This window comes from Rattus norvegicus, chromosome 17 (genome assembly GCF_036323735.1).
Source record: "Rattus norvegicus strain BN/NHsdMcwi chromosome 17, GRCr8, whole genome shotgun sequence".
Lineage (NCBI taxonomy): Eukaryota > Metazoa > Chordata > Mammalia > Rodentia > Muridae > Rattus > Rattus norvegicus.
In genome coordinates this window covers 73,062,639-73,068,753 of record NC_086035.1, presented here as the reverse complement: position 1 = coordinate 73,068,753, position 6,115 = coordinate 73,062,639, and the positions used below count along the sequence as shown (strand labels likewise).

General features: G+C 44.4%; 1 long non-coding RNA gene across 1 annotated transcript; it reads right to left on the bottom strand.

The window, feature by feature from the left end:
* Positions 1-956: 956 nt before the first annotated feature.
* Positions 957-4,317, bottom strand: LOC120097910 (uncharacterized). The gene is made up of 4 exons (XR_005495799.2): positions 4,040-4,317; positions 3,687-3,852; positions 3,453-3,607; positions 957-1,344 (listed from the first exon to the last, which is right to left on the bottom strand). It is a non-coding gene; the product is annotated as an uncharacterized LOC120097910 (long non-coding RNA).
* Between the last annotated feature and the right edge of the window lie 1,798 nt (positions 4,318-6,115).

The following is a 6,115-nucleotide window of genomic DNA, read 5'->3' as shown; positions in this document are numbered from 1 at the left end:
AGCCACTTCAGACTCCACCTGGCTGTCCCCAGTCCTGTCCTGCAGATACACAGGGAGGGACAGAACCAGTTAGCCAGGACAGATCCCTCCGCTGTAGGTGAGGATCTATCAGCTACACGGCAGGGTGAATTATGTTTGGGACAGAGAAAATGAGGCTCGCTGGGGTGGGGGTTCTGGTTCTGTTTGCTTGATTGGGTTGTGTGCTCCTCTGGCAACATATGTGAGGAGGGAGCTGCCCTTTGAGACCTGAGCACTGTTTTTATGAAGTCGCCTCTCCTCTGTGCTGGATCCATGTATTTTAATCAGGGGATTGTTGATTCCATGAAAGAGCAGGGTGTGTGGTTTCTGAGCAAGTTGACCTTACTCTGTTTCTTCATCATCTCCCTTTTCTCGGAACATTTATAATTTAATCATGTGCCAGTTCAAAAGCGTGTGGTTCTAGTCCACAGGTAGAGAAATATGCACACAATGATATCTTCAGCAATGATGCAATATAAAACCCTGAAACGCGCCACTTTAGTGTCCAAATCGTGGGTTCTTCCGCGCTCTCATTTTATCGGGAGATGTGGAGAGGCAAGGAAACCCAGATACTCTGATGAAGTGTCTCAATAGATTGGTTAAATGCCCTGAAGTGTTTCCACAGGAAAGCTCAACAAGTAGATACAACCAAGTAAGAGTTTAGAGCTGGTGAGATGGATCAGTGGGTAAAGCACTGCCAACCCTGAGGACCTCAGCTCGGTTCTTAGGACCCTTGTGGTTGGAAGCAGAGCTCAGACTCTTGCAAGTTGTCCTCTGAACTCCACACTCTGCTTTTGTGCATGCATACCTTTCCCCTTGCATGGGTTTCCGTGTACACACACACACACACACACACACACTAAGTAAAAGGTATTTTTTTAAAAAGTACAGAAGCGTGAAATGTAGAAGAGTAGAAAGATTTAAAACAAATCGCCACTATAAAATTTAAAGTAAGCATAGGATTTAAGGTAACTTACCTTCTATTCCAGGTAACTGAATGGGCTGATTATTTGTAAATTACTTTTCTGCTTCTGTCGTGGACACCGTTCTCTTTGCAACGTGATAAATAAATTTGTTTTCTTTCTATTAAAAACAGATTGTTTTAAAAATGTTACTTACTCCTTAGTATGGAAAGGTCCTGAAACTGACAATTCTGATTCTTGCGACATGACGGGAGAAGCGCTTGGAGGGTTGAGTCCACAGTTGCTTGGTTTGTGAAGAGTTTGTCCAGCCCCTGGATCCAGGTTAGCCTTGCATTCATCTCATTTACAACTCACCTGACTTGTTTGTTGAAGAGAGTATTTGTCTTCTGAATTTTCCCTCAGGCTGTGGAAGAAAACAAAGAATCGACGACATGGAAGCCACAGGACCTACATTGTGCGCATGCGCCTAGTAGACTCCTGGTTTCAGCAGCACAGTCTATTTCTCCGAAGCTTCCAGTGTTGACGCATGCGGGCTGGGGACATGACTTAGGTGTTTGCCGTGCAAGCATAAGGCCCTGAGTTTTAATGAAATAGAGAGGGTGGTGCCCAAGTGCATTGGGGATGGAGATTGGCGGATCCTTGGGACTCATTGGTTAGCCAGCCTTTCAGTCTTCAAGCTCCTAGGCTGCAATGAAAGAACCAGTCTTAAAAATAACATAGATGGGGGTTGGGGATTTAGCTCAGTGGTAGAGCACTTGCTTAGCAGGGTTCGGTCCTCAGCTCAAAAAAAAAAAAAAATAGATAACTCCCGAGGAACAAGACCGGAAGTTGACTGGCGTCTGCGTACACCCACATACATAAACACACACGGGGGTGGGACACACGGGGATCATTCCCATTTCGTCCTCCTGGGGATCATGACACCTGGCTCTTCTCCAGACCACACCTACTATACCACAGAGTAGAAAGAGGGGTTGACTGCCATTTGACCCTTAACCAGACAGGGACCAGATCAACCATTTAAGCTTACAGGCCATGTCTTACGTTTTTACTGTAATCCTTCTCCATGGATCTGCTGGCGGGACTATCATTTATACACAGGGGACTGATAAGGATTGTACCCAGTTGAAGTCATATTTCATTCCCAGTTTATGACATATTAATATTTAACACATCTGAAGAGAGTTTTGATGGGTATTTTGTAGATTCTGGGTCAAAAAATATTAAATGCAGACACCTGGAGGAGAGAATATTTTTGTGACTTTGAATTTGCTTTGAGGTGAAAATACATGTGTGTGTGTGTGTGTGTTTTATATGCCTATGTGTGTTGTATATGCTTGTGCTTCAGTGTTGGTATATCTGTGTGAATGTGGAGGCCAAAGGTTGGCAACAGGTATCTTCCCTAATCTCTCTCCATCTCATTTGTGGAAACAGGATCTCTCACTGGATCTGGAGCTCACTGTAGGCTGGCTATCCAAAGGAGCCCCAGGGCCATCTGTCTCTGCTTCCTTGGTGCTGGGATTATGGATGCACACCATGCCACCTGAATTTTTATGTGCATGCTGGGAATCTGAACTCAACTCCTCCTCCTCCTCCTCACTTTACTAGCTGAGCCACGTTCCAGCCCCGGATTTCACTTTTAAGTTACCCATTTAAACCAGACTCTATCTTCTCCCTCCCCAAATGGTGTTGACCTTGGACAGACCATTGTCCGTGGATCTCATATTTTGTGTAAGTGTTCCAAGATGTGGGGGTGAGCCGTGGGAATCAAAAAAAGGATAATGTGGATTGCTTTTGCTGTCCTTTTTTCCTCTCCTGCCAGTCCTTTCACTTTCTGGGGATGCTGCTAAGGGCAGAGACAGTAAACTGCACTGGTAAAACCTGATGGATTACCTCGGAATCAGGGGCCAGTGGAGGGAGCACCCCAAGTCTATTCTATTCTATTCTATTCTATTCTATTCTATTCTATTCTATTCTATTCTATTCTATTCTATTCTATTCTATTTTTATGTTTGCCTCATTTTACAACACTCCCATCACTTCCTACCTCCAAGTTTTTCTATACTTGGAGGGAGTGCTTTTCCAAAAAGCAGGGCAGAAAATATCTTTAGAGGGTAACAGAGGTCTGAGAGTTGTTCCAGGGTGAAGACAGATCCAGGGTTGTGTAAGCTGTCTCTAAGTTCACTGCAGAAAGTTTGCCTAGGGGGTTTTATAACTTATTTCTTTAAAGGAAGAAGGAGGAAAAGGAGGAGGAGGAGGGAGAGGAGGAGGAAGAGGAGGAGGAGGAAAAGGGGGAGGAGGAGGAGAAGAGGGGGAGGAAGAGGAAGAGGAAGAAGAGGGGGAGAAAGGAGAAGAGGAGAAGGAAAGAGAGGAGGAGAAAAGGAGAAAGAGGAAGAGGAGGAGAGTTTTGGGTGAATATCTGTACATATGAGCTCTCTGTATACCTATGTGTCTGTATGTGTGTGTGTGCGCGAGCGCACGCGCACGTGCACGCATGTGGTATGCACATACCTCAACAAGGGTGTGGAGGTCAGAGGGATAGCCTTTGGTCTCTTAGTCTTCATCTTCCATGTTTAAAAGACCTCTTTCTGCTATACACTGGGGTGTCTGGTCCCCAACTTTTGAGAATTTTCCTATCTCCATCTCCCATGTTCTTGTAGGAGCACCTGATTAGAGAGACTTAGGTTACTGCACTTGGCTTTTACACAGACTCTGGGGATTTAAACTTCGGTTCTCACACTTTACCTGTGGAGCCAGCTCCTAGCTCTATATCCTCCTGTCTTTGTTGTTATTGCTGTTTAGCCTTTCCCGGTTAGGTGACCGCCAAGTATTCCTCCAGAATTCACTGGATTGAGCTGTCAGTCCAGGCAAATCATGAGGTTTTTCTGAGTCTCAGAGTTTTGGTTGCTGACTTGAAAATGAGAGGTAAACAGACTTAGAATCACAATACTGTTAAGAATGTCCTGTGTGGCTGGGAGGCAATGAATTTGAGGCCAGCCTGGTCTACAGGTTCCAGGACAGCCAGAGCTACACAGAGTCTTTTGTCTCGAAAACAAAAAAACCAAAACAAAAACCAAAAACCCAAATTAACTTCTCACAACATGCGCTGCTCCAGTGTGCGGGCTCTTCCTCTGGGCTGCAATGGCAAGATTTGAAGAACAGATCTGTCCATCTGCAAGGTTCTTGGAGCCCAGGAAGCATGGGCCTGTCTGAACATCTTCCTTCTCCGCTCTCCTGTGAGCACAGCAGAGAGAGAGGTGAATTAACAAATAAACTCTTCCTTCCTTCTTGCCAGTATTTCAAGTTAAAGGAGGAGGAGGAGGAAGAGGAGGAGAGGATAAAGGGCAGAGGAAGAAGAAAAAGGGGAAGAGGAGGAGGGGACGGGAGAGAGAGGGGTGGGCAGCAGGGCAGGGCAGAACATTATACACACCTGCCAAGCTCTATAAAAACTGTACAGTAATCATAGAAAGTTTCCAAGCAGGAAATTTCCCCATAAGCCATGCCATTTGTCAGGGATTTTTTTTTCTTAAAGAGAAAATACGTTCTTTACTTGAACCAGTTGCCATGTTAAACGCCTGCCTTCCTCACTCAGTTTTATTACCAGGCTAAATACAGTCTGTTTTGATGAAGGCCTTTTACAGCATATAATAAAATGGGTTCATTACTCATTTTTCTCTTGTTATCATCCACTTGCTCTAGCTCTTGGTACTGCCGACAGTGGACATTGGGCCCCAGTAGCCAGAACCTCACTGAGTGCAATTGATGATGATGTTTAATACTCTAAAGCATGCAGACCTGGAAATGCTTTTCCCTGACCCTTAACCTGGGCTGAGTCTTGCTCACTAACTCCATTTTATTTCCTCCTGTAAAATGGGGACTTCCTCTCTTCTCTTCCACATAGCATCTCCCTCCCATTCTGTAATGCCCTATTCAGCGAGCTTTTAAATACTTTTCCCTACACACTGGGAAGTGTGGGGATAGGGGGTGGCTAAGGAGGAAGGGAGAGTTTATGGACCTAAGTATAATATTGCTAGAAACTGGGGTTGGGGATTTAGCTCAGTGGTAGAGCGCTTGCCTAGCAAGCGCAAGGCCCTGGGTTCGGTCCCCAGCTCTGGAAAAAAGGAAAAAAGAAAAAAGAAAAAGAAGAAAAAAATATTGCTAGAAACACTGGACAGTCACTAAAAACCTCCCTTAGAGATTCCCTTCAGATGCTATGTTCAGGCGCTATTGTTTTTCGACGGCTGTCAATAGTTACGTTACAATCTAATCCAAAGAAACGTGGGTGACAGCCCCAAACCATGTCTATTTATTGCATGAATTGTGGCCTTTCAACAGATTACTCCCTCCAGGTAAACTGCAGCCCCCTCATTATAATATTATATCTTGATCCCTCGATGTAGCACATGACAGCTAACATCCGTGAATTCCAGAGAAGTTGTCTTAGGAAATAAAGAACACTGCCTTGATGGTTTAAGTTCATGTCCCTTCATAAGCAAAGAATTTAAAATTTTATTTATAAGAAGCACAGGGTTTTCTCTCTGAAACAGAAAGCTATTTATAAATTGCACAGTCCCCATCGGCTGGTAATGCTCCTAGCCCAAGCACAAGGGGAATCCCCCGTCTACAACTCCCCATCCCTGAGTAACTCATGGAAGTTCTTTGCGGCACCACTTCCCTGTGGGATAAATGAGTGTGCTTCTAGCTCACCAAAGGACTCTACTAGATACTCATACAGATCAGATTCTATGACTCTACTCACTGTCATATGATGTGCACTTTTTCATTCTTACTTTTTCGTTTTAAAGATTTATTTTATTTATATGAGTAGACTGTAGCTATTTTCAGACACACTAGAAGAGGGCATTGGATCCCGTTATAGATGGTTGTGAGCCACGCTGGGAATTGAACTCAGGACCTCTGGAAGAGCAGCCAGTGCTCTTAACCACTGAGCCATCTCTCCAGCACCCCCCCCCCCTTTTGTCTTTTTTGTTGCCGGGTGTTATGGAAAAAGCCCATCCATCGTTGGTGGTTGAATGAATAAGAAACTTAATGTTTGGTTCTAAGAGAAACACTGTCCCATTCGGGGTGATTTATTAATACTAGAGGTAGTCAAGGGGTAGATTAATATCAAAAAACCCTTCCTATGGCATTTCTGTAAATGATCACATGTAATT